The 19,673-nt window shown below is 37.0% G+C and overlaps 1 protein-coding gene across 1 annotated transcript in view; it reads left to right on the top strand.

Moving 5' to 3' along the window:
- The window catches only part of LOC139133335 (short transient receptor potential channel 5-like), a 72,032-nt gene that overhangs the window by 9,565 nt on the left and 42,794 nt on the right, over positions 1–19,673 (top strand). The gene's annotated exons all lie outside the window — the stretch shown is intronic.

Consider the following 19,673-nt stretch of genomic DNA (forward strand, 5'->3'; position numbering starts at 1 on the left):
CTCGACACGAATGAAAATTATTATTATTATTATTATTATTATTTTATTATAAAGCCTTCAAAAGAAGAGAAATACAAAAACTAATACAATGACAATTTAAAAATCAGGTATTAAATGAAAACACTCGGTACAAGACAAAAAAATCCCAAGTTTAAAATGGTCTTAATAACATATTAAGAAGATGACGACTGTGTAAATCTTTTGCAAGTAACAACTGGCGAATGCTGTCAGTCAGCCCATCTGGCCTTGAACATGTTTTCATATTTTTAAGGATCGACTGAGAATATTGCTTGTCAAAAATATACCGCAAAAGTGAAATACCATTTCTGACACAAATTCTATTAACACGTGATACTAAATCAGTGTGACCATGCAGTCTACCACATAAATGCATATTCAAAAGATGCAGGTAAAAACAACGTGCACGAGATTTATTACTGAAGATGGATTTTATCAAATCAAGAGAACTGATTTCAAGAGACGTATCAATTTTCATAACATTAATTGCCTTCAGGAAAGAAGTACTTCTACAATATTTATGAATGCCAAACCCAGCTTTTAATAATTTTGACTGGATTTTTTCGGCCTCATTAATTGATGATTTAGACATGTGTACACAGTTAATACCATACAATAAAACTGGTCTTATGGCAACATTCCATACATAAGCGAGTACATTACAGTCAATATGGCCATTACTGAATCCAGCGCCTTGAAGTCCATAAAAAGCTTTCCTACATGCATTTATTCTATTTCTGATGTGATCATTAGGATAGACGATGAAAGTGTAACACCTAAATAGTTCACACTTTCGCATTCATCCAGTCTTACACCACTCAGTAACCAATATGGATGCGGTGTAAGTGTACACTGACCAAAAATAAACACAGTTTGTCTTTTTTAGGATTGAAACACAAGCCATGATTTGTTATATATCTGCAATCTCGATCATATTTTGAAGACCAGTAACAGAAAGGCTAGCTAACAATAAGTCGTCAGCATAACAAAAAACATTAAAAGACAAATTATTAATCCTGATACCTCCAACACATGACGACAATTCATCCACTAAATCTTGATAAAACAAATTGAAAAGAAAAGGAGACGATAATCCTCCTTGACGGGTACCTACAGACACAATAACTGGTTCACTCAAACTAGAACCCCACTTAATTTGTACGCTTAGATGCCTATACCAATACACTAAAATCTTCCAGCAATGATTAGGAAGTACATCCATTGCTTTATAAAACAAAACATCATGAGGTACAGCATCAAAGGCTCCCTCTGCATCTAGAGAGCAAGTATAAACTGTCGATCCTCGTTTGTTACAGTATGAAATTACATCATTTGCTAAGGCTGCAGCAGTAGCAGTTCCTCTACCAGTAACAAAACCAAACTGTAAATCACTAAATTCATGTTGACCGGAAACATCGAGAATATAAAGTTCAATAATTTCGAAAATGTACAGGATAAGGTCAAAGGTCTATAATGTTTTGGTACTGCAGGATCAAGTGTCGATTTCTTTAACAAAGGGATAAGTAAACCTTTAGTAAATGACAAAGGAACAATACCAAATTTAAAACAGACAGAATACATTACACTCATATGATAAATAACCTTAGAGTTAATGGAATATTTCAAATGTTCAGACATTATACCGTCTGCTCCGGGTGCACAGCCAGATCTCAGCTTCTTTATGTACGTAATGAGCATAGATTCAGACATAACAAAGTCAGAAAAGGTAACATCCATTAGGCTGGTGCATTTATCTCGAACCTTAAGTTTGGCAGTCGACATAGCCTCACTAGTACAACTAGTCATACTAAATTTACTGGTGAAGTGATCGTAGAACTTCGTAATATTAATACTGGCATCGTTATTTTTAGATGAATCATATTTTGTCTTACGAATGCAATTCCAAAATTTCCTTAAACTACGACAAGTATACAGTGAGTTAAGCAAACGAGAAAAGCCATTAATCTTGCTATTCATTGCTCGATTACATGAATTCCTGTATGTCTTTTTCGCTGCTTTGTAGCATAAATAAATTTGTCCACTACGAGGTCTGCCACAGGATTTCCATATGCTAAACCAAAAACGTTGCCTATTACGTGTCACAAGACAATCATTATTCCACCAGTTGTTTTTCTTGAAACGGCCTTTATAACGTTGATGAGTATCAGAAACAACCTTCTTACATGAATTATGCATGATATTAGTGACGTCATTACACATGGTATCTACAAGTTTGCATGCTTCATCTCTGCTCTTAACATCCTCAATATTACAAGTATTTAATGACATAGCAGCCCGAGTAACGTAATTACTATAGGCAGAACATATTCTGTCATCAGACCAATTAACAGCAGGATATTTGCGTGTTCTATCAAAGTTATCATCAGTACCACCATATGAAGCAGAATTAAAAGAGAAATGAAGAGTTGTACATAACGGAAAATGATCACTTACAGTTAAAGACAAATCAAACATTATAGTACAGTTCTTAATGATATCCATAGCCATACCAGAACAGAAAACATGATCAATATAAGATTTAGAAATCTCGTTAAAATATGTGTATGTAACGTTTTGTGCAAAATTAAAGTTAGCTACTTTGAATTCATTGTTGCATAAAAAATCATACAATATATAGCTATGCTTTGTAAATGGATGTTTCCGGTACCAGTTTTTATTGAGTTGACTTCCACTGGGTAATGAAGCATTCATATCACCCACGACCATTATAGGCGACAAATCCATGTTATCAATTGCAGATTGTAAAATATCTAACGTTTCGCACAAAAGATCGATTTGCTCAGGATGACCATTATAATAAGGCAAGTACACTCCAAAGATTGTTAGAATAATTCGTCCGCTAGCAATCAATTGAACACCAGATATTCTATCAGAGTCAACAGCTATTGGTTTATAAGAGATACCTGGAACTCTTTTTGCAATGAAACCAATACCGCCGTAAGGACGGCCGGACATAAGTTCTTCCGGATTAATACTAGATTTCATATGTAACCATCTGTTTTTGTCAATAAGCTGCATATTAAGACCTGACAATTCCTGAGACGTGAGCCAGTGTTCGCTGACAAACAAAAGATCACAATTATTGTCATTTAAAATGTTGTCAATAAGACCATAAGATGATTTCAAACCCTTACAGTTATAAGAGCAAACACTAAAATCCATTTGATATTTATCGAAATTCTCAATGCCAGAAAATGGGTTTGTCTCGGCGAATAGCCCAATCACTCGCTACTATGAAAAATACGAGTACTGATAACCAGTCACTTGCGAAACGTAATCCACAGTATGAAAAGAGAGTCTATATCGAATTACCGGCGAGATCTGGTGATGGCAATGTAACCGGACGCCAATTCACCCTTTTGTGCGCGGTGTATTAAAGATGTACAGTTGAGGCTTATGCGCAAACGCCAAAACGGCATCTTCTCACAAATGTAATCGTGCAACAATTTTCATGAAATGAATTTCCGGGGAACTAATAGTATCAATTGCTTTGCTCCGTCTTGTAAAACACAATTGCCGGCGTTATAGATGATTACAGTGGGCATAAATTTGGTATTATGAAGTCTCAAAGAGATAGAAAACCACACACATAGTGTACATGCACTCTCAAAAGGAGGCTGTACATCCGTCGGTCGCTGGAAGGTAGCTGACAGTACAGCTGCACATGCGTAATGCATTTCCTGTTGGGGGAACACATTTAAATATCATATGAGCAAACAATTTTTTTCCTCTGGCAAATAATTATCTTGAAAGTAGCGATGGTTGTTTATTTTCGAGATTCGAGATGGCATTCAATTACTCGGCTAAAGAATATCATTTTTTAATGTCCACTTCTTGAATAGATAGTGGCTTGAAGATTCTAATGCAGACTGAAGTACGTTTCCTTGTCAATATATTTTTTTCACTGTGCGTTTTCACATTCATTTAAAAAGATCTTGGTAGTTTTTATGCAACCTTGCTTCCATTCAGTCAAATTCTATATTTCAACTTTGAAGGGTAATGCAGGTGCCGCCAACTGGTAAATTTCATGAATTTCGCAAAATCATCACAAAACGTGTTTTGAAGGCTGATATACCGATTTTTCTTATTTTCGGCCTTGACCTAAAATTGGAGGGGAAAGTAGAGCTGGCCGTAACCGCCCTCCTACTGGCATACACGGAAAATGTGCCCTCCCACTGAATTTTGATTCCCACTGCCCTCCAGTATCTATAATTTGCCCGCTCCCCAATCCACACAACAATTCAGGCTCCCCACTACTGAAATTCCCCATTGCCAACTAGATGCCCACTGGGCAATCCAAATCAACGCAAAACCGTGCGAGCAGCTAGCAGTATACCTTGACACATTGCTCCCTCCAAGTTAGGCGCGTAATCTCCCTTCAAGTTATATCAACCACGCCGCTTTCCCCTCCCATTAAGTATTTTCCGGTGCCCACTGTCAAATTTTTTCCCCGCTCACTGAAAATAATGAAATTTCTTCCCCGCCCACAGTAAATATCGATATTTCCTCCCCGCCAACTGATTAGTTTTGAAATCTGCCCGCCCGCTGCAAAACTGCGCACGAACACCTTTTTGCACGAACAGCTTAGTTGGCGGCACCTGGTAATGGGCAAGGTTTCAAATAAATTGAGCATTGTTTGCTGAAGCGATGGCATCGAATGCGCTGCGTGTTGTGGGCACTAAACCTTGACCTAACCAGCAGGGTTCAACAGTCAAGTATCATATTTTTCTGCCCGCGTTGTGTGCGTGTGTAACTGAGCTGCGGTGAAACTTATGATACCATAAAAGGGCATGGTTGTCACTTTCATTTTCACGCTGCTTTTGTCACTCTGCCGAGTGTCGAATCCTTAAAGTATTCTTGAGCTATTAAGTCCATGCAGGGAATTGTTAAGAGGATGTCCACGTGCGTCATCAGTTTATGAGCACATAAGTGGCTTCAAGTTGACGTATCACGCAGATAGAATCAAAAGTTGGTCGATTGCGTGAACCGAGGAAAAGCCTCTGAAATGTTGATTGTTTGCCATTATGGTTAAATGAGTAAAGCGTTCCTTCTTTTGATGCTGTTTATAATTGATGGTTCCTCATCTCTCAGTAGAATCAAAACGGGAAGAAACTATGGCATCGCTAATATTTTCAATCTTTTGCGCGCTTTTTAAACCTCAAAAATGTTTGTCGCAATGTTGAACATTCTACTTATAGTCTTAGAGCCAGATTCATATAGCTCTAATTCAAAATGTTATTTTGTTCAGAAGCTAACGACAACCCTGTCTAAAAATACCTTTTGGATCCCTGTGTTCTCCTGCAATGCCGTATGCAACCTTCTAGTGAACAAGTTTCTGTATGCATGTTTTTGAACAGTCATTACCCTCAGGGTCGGGTCATGAGATCTTGTGTGGGCCTGCACTTTTTATGCAGCTGGGCTATCGATTGAAAACCCCGACGTCTGAAGACTTGCCTTCGAATCCCCCTCTTTTAGGAAACAAGAAATATTCGATAAAGTGCACCACGGTGAAACAAAATACATCAAATCCATTTGTGTACGGTGCTGGCTATTCTCAAGGGCGCACTTCGATCTATATGTACCCCATTAGGACCTACATCAGTCATCCTTAAAAGACAGAAGACGTTCACTTGGCAGATCTAGAGTCAGCTTGATATGGATAAGATAACATTGAAACATAAACGAGTTTAATTATTCATGAGCGTCATTAAGCGGGACGCAAAATATTCATAATTTTCCATTTTTTATGTCACGTGATGTCTGTTAAATCAGATTCGACTATACAAGTTCAGGCAGAGAAGGGCAGGGTCATACACGCTTCCGGACTTTTTACGTCGATTGAGGTTGAGCGGATATAGATAGAAAGTCTGCGTATTTGATACATGTTTTTATCTTTTGGTTTTTTATTGATCTTCGCTGGCAACTCAGCATCTTTCAGAAAAGCGATTAGAGAGAAAGAGCATCCCCGAGGGAGTCTTTTCAGCGAGAGGAATAAATATTCACTTCCTAGCAGTTTTTCTCAACTTCGCTTTCTTAGCGCCGTTTCGAAATCAAGGAACACGAACGCACGATCATATCTTTACCGTCGTGCTTGGCTTGCATGTGAAACGTTCAAACGTGTTCTGCGTAACTTGACTGTCTATAGCTGTCTTGTTGTCATCAGATTAACGGCGGCCAATTAAAATGATGGCTTGTGTAAACTTGAAAAACGCAGAACAGAAAATATTTTAAATTCAAAAAAACTTAATGAGGAAAGGGTATATATGGTAACGAATATATTTAAAGCGAGCCCTTTATACAACAAATGTTCTATTAAAATATTACACGTGAAAAGGCTGGATATGGTGATAGCAAAAGAAATTGAACGATCGCATGAACACGCTGACATTTTATTCCTACACGATTTCGAAGGATGTTTTAATATCGACATGATCATTAAATCTCGAAGTAATTGTATTCCTAAATGACAAATTTAATAGAATGTATAACTATTGTCACGCCTATATATATATATATACATATATATTACTGTAGCCTATCTTATACTAATACCCTCATAGCGTCCATGTTCGAAACCAGATATAGATAGTACCGGTCATACCTGGTGATTTTCTTATATTTTTGCCCCGTTAAAAAAGAAGACAAAGTCTCTTCTCACTGATGTTGTGCAGGCGACATATAGTGTGTTGTGACAACGTTAGCAGTTCATATCAACCCGTATATAAACCTGTAATTGGCGAGGAAAAACGATAACCCCGCGCTAATGTGTCTGTTTGATTTGATCGGGACAACTCTCATAACCGTAGGGCTATGACCAGATTGGCGGTTAAGCCACTTATATTTCAGGTCGAGATTGATTTGAAAAGGCAGTGAAATAGAGAAGCAATTTAGGTTAATCAAGCGATGTCCTCCAGCGACTAGTCATGTGCAAAATATCTTTGTCGCAGGCTCATCGTCGCAGTTAAACGGAATAGCCATATACTGATCATGAACAATGCTCCTTTTTAGGTTTAACGCATTTCCCCCTTTAAATGGTAACCAGCATTGCAATGTTAATTTCCAAAAATTTGCATTTCTTAACAAATTTTGATGCCTTTGGAAAGAAGCTCTAGTCTCGTGAGTTTTGTGAAAAATATGATTTCCAAAATTCTCATTTGGTGGATAGTTTATTTCTACAGCGTTGCAGCTATGTCTATAGGTTATAATGTACAGTCCATATGAAAACAGTCTTGAGTCTCATCGTAGCAGAGAAATGAAATAACCAAAACCACTTTGTAACGTTAATTTTCGAAAATTTACATATAAAAGAAAATTATTGATTCCTTTAGAAAAAATATCTTGTCTTCTCTATATGTTTTATGAAAAATATTATTTCAAAAAACTCTGCTTTGTGGATAGTGTAGTTCTACCGTGTTGCGGCTACGTCTATCGGTTATAATGTACAGTCCATATGAAAAAGGCTTGAGTAGTGTTTAAGTTGTCAGACCGCAGCAAAAGTATCATAAAACTCAGTTTTTTATCTTTCTCATCAATATTCGTCTGCAAACACAGACAAGTTGCCTGGAGCGTCTCATCACACTTTATGCTCGGCTATAGATTCCTTCGTGACTGAATTTTTCACCCGTGTCATCTCAGATTGTCTCATACACGGTCCATGAATTATTCAGATGGACAAAGGAACAATCCAGGTTTACACGATTCATAACCTCTAAGTCTGCACGATATGTGAGTACACACTGCATACTAAGTATGTTAGACAGGTTGCTTTTAAACCATTGCTCTAAAACTTTAATCCTTTAAAACCTACAAGGATGAACACAATTGTTAAAAAGAACGACTGTGTGATATTTAACAAGAATGTGGTAGCTTACTGTAAATATGTTAATTTCAAGGGGAATTAAAAAGTTCACCATTTCGTTGGTTAAGCTTACATTCGTTGTTTAGCAGAAGCATTATTTATGGAATCCAGCGAAAATAAAATGCCAGTCAATACTCGATTCTTTTACAGCACTTGCTGACTTTATGGAACATATTAACCCAGCAGGCAACATAACTGATGATAAATATTACTTGTGCTGGTGAACACCACCTAACGTGTGACATTTAAAATATCCAACCGTCTCTCTCTGCCTCTGTAATACCAAAACGACTTTACAAACGTATCACATCCGATGTCATTATAATGTAGCTTCCCATACATTTGGGCTGAAAATCGTAAGCTGACCGATCAAGAACATCCTAGATAAATCTTTTTTTATACCGACCAATTCTTGGTATTGGGAGTTAAATAAACGAGTATATGCTACGTATTTTGTTATGCGCGCGATGATCGTAGATTGCATATATACTCTGTTCAAATCAATACTATATAGTAATGCATAATTATGCAATGACGCTCCTTTCTGAAGCCAAAGAAATACGTTCGTGGCTCGGTGCGGTGTTACTCCTAATAGTTCAAACAAGGTTGAGCGATTATAAATTCACATACTCATTATCTTCTGGAACATGATTCATATACCGATTACTGTTGTAATTATGAGTCCAGGTTGTCTGCAATTTTCGGATCGTATGGCCAGTTATTGTTATCAGTAACAGGAACTCATCATTAAAAGTATGCAAAGTACACTTATGATCACAAGGTATAATTTCCACATAATTTGTTTGTTTGACACGACATGACCCATGAACACTTCATCTTTGCATGATGAAATGTTTAATCGTCTTCAGGGTACCATGTTAACACCTATTTAAATGTCAAACGTGCCATGAAAATGTTAAACTTTTGCTCTTCGAAATGAAACATTCAGTCATTCTATTGCAAGATCACGAATAAACACAAGGGTCACCGCGCAAATTTCTGTATTAGCAAACAAATTACCTTACTGATATTTGCAATTAAAAATTGCTGGCATCTCTGTATTAAATCCACGGGGAAAATGATTGTTCGTTCATTAAACAAATAAATTAGATGGTGGAAATTGTATTAACTTCCTGAGCTGGTAGATTAGGAAAACAGTGCGAGAAATTTGAGAGTCCCAATATCCGAATTTTTTAAAGTGCATACCACATAGTACGTCACATGGTCGCTTTTGATTAATTCTTTTCAAACTGGTGCAATGTCGCGAGAACTTGTAGCTTTGCAAGATATGTCAAATGTCGGACGTCGGAAACAATATTTTAGGTACCAAGGTCAATATTTATGACCACGACATCTGCCATGACGTATTCTCAGCGCAATTGAGCCAGAAATGAGGAACGGTAGAGATAAACCACTGCCAAAAGTTACCAGTGGTTAATGCATAACGGTATCTCAGTCCGTTAGTCGTCCCCTTTGCCTCAATGGATACCGAAGACAAGAGCTTCTATCTGTTTTCTGCTCTGAGCATTGCATAGGTAGACTGCTAATGGATAGCCATCAACGTCACGAAAATGAGGTCATATTTCAAAAATTACACTGTGACAACGCAATTTCACTGAAGACTCGCATGGAATTCTTAGTGACTCTTATCATCATCTTCTGCATACACGCATGCGTATTTAGGAATATCCCGTGCCTTCTTTACGCACATATTTATCCAACTTGATTGTGTTGTTTATCATTCGTCAGTTTATTACAAGACTTACAATAGTGAGGACCGTAATAATCAAATTTTATTATGTGATGTTGATGAAGGATTTAGCCCATGCCAGTTCTTCAAAACGTCAGTGACTATATAATAGTCAACAAGATATATTGAACTTATACTTGAGTTATTTGTACGTGTAAAGGGTTCTAAATTTAGCCAAAGTTATACTATAATCAAGGTTGTGGGAGAAGAAGCTATCAAAGATGTGATGCTTTGATGCATTCGCCACCTGAGGCGTGCAAAGTACAACCCTGTACAATTTACAGGAGAGAGAAGAGCGAGACTCAGAGTTGTTGATAGATGTACGCCCTAAATGCGAAATAATCAGCGAAATATATGTGTTTCGTTGAGCTAGCTGATCGACGGTAGTCGATCAAGGGAACTAGTGCGAATGTCAATGGAGCCGTTTGACTCCATAAGCTGAATGCATGCCAGGCCTATTACAACCGCGGGAGAAGGGGCAGATTTTTTTTTTGCTTTTCCAAGAAAGGTTACGTAAGACTAATCAGATCACCCGTGTAGACTTGTCCACCTTTTCTTCATGTATCTAGGAGTCACTACGCTGACCAGCTGTGGCATTCAACTTAGTTTTTCAGCTTCCATGCAAGTCACGGCGCGCGTAATCTGCTGAGCGCAAAATACAAAGGCTGGGGACCAATATATAAAAAGTCTTATACCTTTCTCAGGAAGACAAAGTCTTTTTGGACTAATCATTTACGTTAGATTTAGAAAAAGGGGTTGTAAGACGGTGTTGGCGCTCCACGTCCCATATTTCTGACCTTTATGCCAACGTCTGAATCCAGACTAACAGGTCGTAAGACACGGTCTATGGATAAATTGTAAATTCTTTCGATCACCTACAAAGCTATAGATAATATTTACCAGATGAAATGGGCTTTTGATAAATGACCCTTTCTTGCAGTTGAATCATATGTTCTTCCGGCACCAGTAGGAGTGCTGTATTTCAGGATCAGGTATATTAAATATAAAGTAAAATTGAAGCTTCAAAATAGCTTTCAATTTATTTGGGACTCACCATCCACGTTCTTTATTTCTTTACAATAAACAACAACAGGGAGTTCATAGTTTGAATACTTCTTTCCGTAGACTAAAGCTGTACATAAATTTTCTGAATTCTTCAATTTGTTTTTTTTCAAACATACAGCATAAGGTATGCAAACACTGTGACGATCATCGTGTGCGTGAATGTTTGAATTAGGGAACCAAATGTCGCTTATAATGTCCTTGTCGACCATACCAGAATAATAGATTGTTAAGTTCCCGCAAATTTCACGTCTCTACAGTTTCCTTTCTTCATTCTTTGAATACATTAGTCTGCTTTGAAGCAATTTGAAAGATTTACATGGAGATATTTGCGGTACTTCCTCATGCTTCTGTAAAGATTTCTTGACGTAGTACTCCTTAGAGTATAAGCTTGCTGTCTGTATATTTTACTCTGTAATTGCAAAGCCTGTCCGATAATAATAGCGTGCATCTTACCATGCAGCCATTGTCCATGGAGAAATCTAGAAGTGGCCTTGCTTTTAATGGGTTAATTGCTACCATTGCGAGCCATCAAAACTCTGGCCACACAATGTCTATCAATATCAATGTACATATGCTACTGGACAAGCATTACAAACGCGTCCCTCATACACTCTTTATTACTCGCACGTACGTTGCCATGGAAACAATGACGTCATTAATTTCTCTATCATGCAAGCGATGCACGACAAGTTATTTTTGCCACTTCGATTAGCGCTTTGCTTTTATGTTTTTATGATTCTTCAGTGACAAGAAAGTAAGACTGACAATCGCAGACTATGATCTTCCGTCTTCAAGGTTTTGAATGTGGCAGATATGTCCAACTTGTTGAGCGTTTATTTAAAAAGTTAATCCAAGTTTAAACACCTTAAATTTACTAAAAGTGCACCATTAAAAATTATTGTGACTTATATGAAACGCAAGTTTAAGTTTATCGCATCGTATCAAGCAAGTATGGGAAATGCAAAATGTCGAAAGGTACAATAATATTTTATGATTGATGCAGATTATGTCCTTAAAATCTAGAAAGATGATCTAGTACGTCACCTTTCAGTGCGAGAGACGGTTACATTTTAGGAAAAAATCTAATTATAAAGTGAAATATGTTATTTTGGAGGTATCATGGCGATAATGCAGTTGAAAGGGTACATAATTCAGTATCAGATAATTTGAGTTTGTGATTTTAGCATCGTATTGTGACGTTGGCCAAGGCACCTTACACGTCATTGCTTCATTCGCCATATTTACACTACCCTGTCAAAAGTTTTTCGCTTGTTGCATGACGGATAAATAACAAAGAAAGTGTCTTTGTTCAAACCCTTCGTAGTGCATTTACCGGGAGCGAGATTCAAGCTCTCTCGCCGACACGGCGATACCAAGAACGTTAAATAAACGTTATAATTTTTTCCTAATTTATTTAATTACACACTGGCTTGTATTTCGATTTTTCACGTCAATTATCATACACATGATCTATAAGTAATTACGTTTGCCGCTGAAAAAGATAATGTCTGAAAATGCGCTCCAAGGCGTGATTTTTTACATTACAACAGACGCAATATAAACGAGTCGATTTTTCATCGACGTCCAATATTAGCGAAAACAATCACAGCGGCGGTTCGTGTTTCTGGCTGTACCTATAACGAAAAGGAGACTGAGCATTATGTAAACATCGTCAGCTGCAAAATATTTCGTTTTATGTCTACAAGGCATTTTCTAAACGCCTGTCTTCTTATGTATACGGCACGCATTGTTGTTACTTCTTACTGTCCCAACAGCGTGTTCTGTCATATGTCGTTTTGTTAAGCCGTTTGAGCATGAAGAGGCAGAAACGCTGTACAAACACGGCCAACAGCAAATAATTTGATATTCGCTACTTTCCAAATCCCCTACATTGTCGCTAACTCCTTCCACACTGTAAAAATAGCGGACGCTAGACGCGTCTTTACGCGTTCAAAATGTACATGTCGGTGTTCAAATTTGAACGGCTAGTGTTCATATTGTTAACACTAGTGTTCATAATATTAACAATGATGTTCTAAACCTGAACACTATGTGTTAACAACGATCTCCTTCAAGTGTTCAAAAACTCAGCATCATAGAAATTTTACAATACTGTGAAACAATTAACAGTCTTTTGTGTTTTTTACTTTACAATGGCTATATTAAATTTACTATTGCTTCACTGTCCGGTAAACGTACACGGATTTTGGTGTAACGAATTTCACACTAAGTGAAAAATATTTCCGGCCTGCAATTGCTGAAAGCATGTTTTTTCTAAAAAAGGAAGTATACAAAATAATTTTACCCGTTTATTACGGGTTGAAAGTTTAAAAATTAGAAAAGAAAATCAGAAAACCACCATGAACGTTTTAATTTTAACATCGGCGTGCAAGAAGCGTTCTACTTCTAAACACTTGGTGTTCAAGTTTGGTGTCTTTTCCTATCCCATGATGCATCCAAACGGAAGTTGCGACATTTTTCTTGTAAGCGCACCCTGAAGTCGTGATCGTGCGGAAGCAAGACCAGAAAGGGTAAGTTTCCTCTCCAAAATAGTGAAAGCTATTAGATTTTTGAAGCATCTATATTATCGTCCTTTGAAATTAATTGTATTGTACCTTGAAATAGCTTAACTACGTGAAGAAACCTTTTTTCTTTCAGTGGCTGGTATACCAACAACTGGCTGTGAATACGCAGTGGTACTTTTGGCCATGGCCTATCGATCGATCTCACTCGGGTCAAGGGTCATCGCAACACAACTGTAGCGATAACCCTTGACCTGAGCGCGATCGATACGCCTTGCATAGTGCTGCTGCGTAATCACAGCTAACACATGTCTTTTAGTAGACACAATCGCATGTAAAACATCAGGTAAACATCGTAGAGTATACATTGTATTGTTTCAGCATATGAGAGTTTGGCTTTTTTATTTTAATCAGTTGATGACAAGAAGCAGCAAATATTTTGTAACAGTATTGAAGAGAGGCACTGTATATGAAAGTCTCCCCTTTTCCTTAACCTAATCAGTCCCTTGTCTTTCATTTAAAGTTTCATCTCGCCATATTACCTATTGTTGCATTTTTTCAGGATGTAAAAAGTTGGATTTAACTGAAAATCGAAGAGTTGTTACAGAAGCTGGTGATACAGATAATGAAGAAGATGAGTGTACAGGTAGCTGTCTGGAAACAAGCTTGAGAACCTCAGTTCATCTCTAATGTTTAAACTTTCAAGGGTCAGTAACTGAATTTTGATAAATTTCTGTATTTTTGTTCTGAATTAATCTAAGCTTTGGTAGCATGCTATGATCTTTGAAAGCTTATGCCCTTGTAATATTTAGTTGATCATAGCCTGCTGCAACCAAACCGTAGATTATTTTGTATTGTAGCTCAACACGTCTCATGTACTTAGCAACTGGTTTTTAGCTTTGCTGTCAGTTAAATAAGTGGATGTGTAGCAGTATCCTCAAATTTGTACATCCAGAGGTTTTTCTTCAAAACAGCCTGTACGAATCCTTTCATATTTGGATTACAGGTCCCAAGGGATTACCCTAATCAGATATGTTCAAATTATGTTGAAATATGCAAATTTATTCCTGAGGCAAATTTGGCTATTTTTTGGCAAAAATCTTCTTCTCTTCTACTCACGTCTTCAATATTTGGTAAACATGTCGCTAAAAATGACCTTAGTCAAATTTGTGCTAGTTGTGATGAAATATTCATTTTTTTTATATTTCATGGCAAGTTTTGTCATTTTTGGTCAAAAAAAATCTTTAAAAAATCTTTTTCAAAACTGCTAATCGGACAGCTTTGATATTTAAGACATAGATCTCTACTGATAGTCTTTTTCAGATTGTTCAAATTATGCAGAAATTTGCAACTTGGTTATTTTAGGACATTAAAGACATTTCACACATTTTTAAGACATTAGGGATTACCAGAATGTGATATATTCAAGTTATGATAAAATGTACATTTTTTTCATTTTAAGGGTGATTTTTACCATTTTTGGTAAAAAAAATTGTATAAAAATTAATAGCAGGGTACACCAGAATTCGAAAGGTCTTTACGAATATGTTTTAAATTTCTGAGAAGTATATTTTTGAAATGTCACCAATTTATTTCAGGGTTTATTTAAAGATATTACAAACAAACAAACCTTTTTGTTTATGAAGGACTTTGTTGGACAAGGAAATAGGTTTTACCATGCCAAGGACCCACTTTCCCCACTTTCTGCATGTTGTGCCTTACTGTGACACTTTGACAACTTAACATGTTGTGTTTACTTTAGTGTGGATATACCATATATACCATGTGCTCTAGAGAAGCCTTGACTAACTCCTTTTTTCTTCAAAATTTACAATCGTCTATACAAGAGGAAGTGTCTTTAAGAAACCATCTTACAAAAATGGGGTATGCACTTTTCAACACAATAAGTATGCCAAATTTTGAGCTTTTTTCAGATGATTTTTGTACATTTTAAACAAGTATGAACATAAAACGTAATCCACAATATGGTGATTTTATTGCTTATGTTTTTGATAGGAAGGTGTTAACACTGTTGGTTTTTTCCTCTGACAAACTTTACATACAAAGTTGCGATGTTTATTAGCCCATTTTACAGTAAATTATTGTATTTCATTCTAGAAATGTTTCGTGTATTTTTAGAATAAATAATTTTACTGGATATCAATGGTCTGTAATGTTATTTCAAGGCTTGAACACCCCGTGAACGCCCAAAATTAAAGGTGTTCAACAAGCGCGCATCATGTGTTCTAGCCTTTAACACACTTATCGTTGAACGGCGTCCATGTGTTCAAAAAGTGTTACAGCCCTTTGAACGCGTAAAAGCGTTCAATTTTTTGAACACATTTCCTGTGCAACGTGTGTTCAGATATGGAACACATGGCGTTCAATATAATGTCTGATGAACACGTAGCGTTCAAAATCTGCACACGTGTGTTCAAAAATTGAACGTTGGTTGAACACGTAGTGTTAAATTTCTGAACGTCTAGAGGCGTTCAAAAAGTGTTACAAAAAGGCGTTTAATTGGTGTTCTATCCTTTAACACTTAACTTTACAGTGCACATGCTGCCGTTCGGCAAGTCGTAAACTCAATGGGTAGCAAATCGTGGCGAATCATTCTTCAAACAAACTACACATTCTGAATGGCATTTTCCTGCAAAGGAAAGCAAATAACGAAACGTCGTCGTTTCATGTCAATAAATAAACAATTGCAAAAATGGAGAACTTGATCGACTGCAGAACATTTACACAGAATGACAGCCTGATAAAGGATATCTGCTGCATAAGTAAAGGACAAAATTCTATTCGGGGACGTTACTCAAAAACGGGCATAAAATTTGGTTTTTTTGTGAGCTGGGGCCATATTTAACGATAATGACTACATCGGAAAATTTCAAAATGTCTTTACGATAATCCCAAAGGATGAACTGTCAGGAAAAGGCCGTCAAAGTCATCACTTTGGATTCTGCAGACGTCCCTGTTAATGCCAAGCTGAAACCCAAAACTTAATCCATTGCCTAACCCGTGCTTGCTTGTGATAAAATCACCATTTTTTGCCTGCCGACACAGACATTAATGCTTAGTCGGCGACTTCGCAAGCAGACGTTAGTACCATCTTTTTCGCCCAAGTGACAAAGCCAAAATACTAAACAACATTCTTGACAATTATACATTAACTTATGGTGCCAATTACGTTTCCAAAAGGCGGTGAACCCCAACCATTTTCTAGTGCATAAGATTTGCCTACAAAACGGCGTTCGTTTAGAACTATCAAACAGTCCATACCAAATTACCCTATCTCTGACGTCAAAAGTAGGTTAATGTACAGAGAACCTGTTAACGGAATTGCCTTTACTTAATTTCACACTTTATGAATAATGACGTCAGTGCTAGTGAATAAGTAAATGTACGAAAATATACTAACCGATAAAATATTTGCAGTAACACATGTTATTTATAATGTACATGCACAGACACATACACCTGCGATATATATATATATATATATATATATATATATATATATATATATATATATATATATATTCATAATTAAAATATTTATTTTCCATTATACATTGGATGGAATTTCCAGAATGGATATAAGTGTCTTGAAACTCAGTAAATGGAGGAAAAGTGAACTTTTCCGACAACTGTGCAAGAAGAACCGCAAGAGGAGTCATTTATTTTGAAGTGAATCTAATGCCTTGTCAAACAATTGTGTCTTATGATTGATGAATTATGTTGAATCAAACGACGTAAGTTCCAACTTGTTACTGCGCTAATCTCTATATAATAAACGCGCAATACTAACAAGAATTCAATGACTTATCGACGTGTCCTCGTCAATATTTTCAAAAAGATTTGGGGAACATAATTCAATAACAGGATATTGCTGCGACGAAAAGAAGCATACATGCATATATGGTTAAGCCCTTGTCACTCTGGCGTATAACTTGTGCAAACCGTTTAAATGTTGACGGCATTTTACGTCATACCAAAGCTTTTTAACTTTAATAGCCACTTCCTCGCTTTGTCGATAGATATTTTCTCCAAACAAGAGCGTTAACACATCTAGGAAAAGTGCTTCTCTTGGGAGAAAACATGACTGTATGACCCTAATTAAAACAGGAAAACGTATTTATTTGTGTGTACAACTCACATTACACAATCGGTTGTCGTTTCAAATGAGAAGAAATTATTGCTTATTACACGGATGAATACCGTCCATTGTTTGGGAAAGAACTTTATCAAATACACCCGAGGGGTAGTACTTGTATTAGAATGAATTTGTCAGTTACTAAATCTTTTACAAATAATGTAAAAAAGGCATTCATTGCTTGGGATTCTTAATAATGAAAGTGGTGGACGATTTTCCATTTTCTGCTTCGGACATAAGTATATCGGCTCGAGGCAGCTAGATATAAACTAATTGAAACTTTAAGCATTGTGTTCCAGGTTTTGGTATCGAGGGATAAAGGTGCTCAAATCATCAATAATTATGAATACCACGAACAAAGATCTCAAAAATATCTAACACCTGTGAAGCTCATTTTAATATGAAAAGGCCATAGTCTACCGAGACTACCATGGAACAAGAGCCATGCCGCGTTGCCAGTCTGTTTCTACTATTTGTCTGTGGTTTAGCTAACAATGAAGCCACGAACACGTGTAGATAGAAACATCGCCATCTCTGCAACCTTATTTACTCAGGTTGTTAACGTCAGAAATGATGGTTAGATTGAAGTAAAGATCACTTTCTCGAATTTGGGACGTTTGATAAAATGTTTTTTTCCTGTTATATTAAGTTACTACATTTGAGAATTTTAAACTTCAGATATAACTCTGGTTGCGTCATCCTACATACATGCTAAGGGTAAGATTACCGATAAAGCAGCTATGGTATTATAATAGAAATCCGATAGTATTGGAAACTGTAAATTGAGCCGATTCATATTTTGGGAACATGTCAAATAAATCCAGTTGGAAACTCCGTGTAACATCTGATTCTGACATTTCCTTTATACGTCAGCTCACCTATTTCCGTAGACATAGTCAGACAGAACATCAAAATTTAAACGAATTGGATATATGTGTTCGCTAGACAGTTCATAATACAAAACACAAACTGCAATATTTCCGTCAAATGGGGGAGGGGTGTTGTTTTCGATGCCGCATGTTTATGGTGAATGCCTACGTCAAAAGCCTATTATTCCTTGGTCAAAGGTGCTTATTCGGGACCAAATGTATCCTACAGTAAAAAAGGGGGTCGAAAGACTACTTGTCCGTCAAAAGTCTAAATAAGGCGAAAACAGGGGTCAGTGTCGATACCGTTGTACATATGTGTATACAACCGGTGTTGGACACTGCATGAATCATCTAATTGTTAACCGGTGGCATTGACCACACAAGATAGACATCAAATCAGGTCCAATAATCGTTATCATTCAAGGTAAACTATGAAATTTACCAGGTCCAAGGAACATATAGATGATGACAAAGGCAATGGGGCCATCTTGAACCACGAAATAGTGGTGGTACCAGGTGTCCGGAATGGGTAAGCGTACCCTGCCTGTAGGGTACGCTGACAGATGTTCTGGCTCAGAGTGGCTCCTAATTTATGCAAAAAGGCATGATTTTGAAAAAAGCATTAGAATCATCATCGTTCAATTTTTGCTATATCGCTCAGACTGAAACCAAGCTGATGAGTGCGAAAGAGTTATAAAACTTATGTGGAATCTGAAATAAGTCGACTTACGAAACGTTCGATGCAAATAAAGAAATCTAAATATAATTTCACTTTTTAATTTCATGTAAGTAATGCCAATACTTGTGTAAAGTAAAGGATACGCCCCTCGTACCTTGGCAATGTAACTATGTCGACAGCGTTGAGATGGAATGCTGTTCCTGACGTTGTCATCTTTGCATGATCTTCAATGGCCACGCCATGGACACCTGAAGCCATTCGCTTTAATAGTTCTGTGAAAGAATTGGTGTTCTATTGCACAGTGGAACTTTTCGGCGTCTGTGATATGATTGGCCAATTCGGTTTGAAACATGCGCTTAACACGCCGGAAATTGTGTCTTGAAAGGAACAGCTGGGACCGAGCATGCTTCCGTTGAGAGAGCTTAATCACCAGGGTAACTGCCTTTTAACATTTTATTATCCCGAGATGTTGCATATCATTCTGTAACATGCGCGAGATTTTATAATTTTCACCTTAAAATGGGGCATGTCTACCTATATGTATTTGTACAATGAAACTTTGACGAATCTATACCTTAATTTGTCTTAACAATGAAATTTCCCCATCTTTGAAATTCGGTCTTCGATGACAGAAAATGCATGCACGTTCGCCATTAGTTCATGGATCAAATTATTCGATGGTGGCACTTCGGAGCGGAGTTTGGATTATGACGAACAACAAACTGTTCTCTGGAA

This window comes from Ptychodera flava, chromosome 5, assembly GCF_041260155.1.
Source record: "Ptychodera flava strain L36383 chromosome 5, AS_Pfla_20210202, whole genome shotgun sequence".
Taxonomy (NCBI): domain Eukaryota; kingdom Metazoa; phylum Hemichordata; class Enteropneusta; family Ptychoderidae; genus Ptychodera; species Ptychodera flava.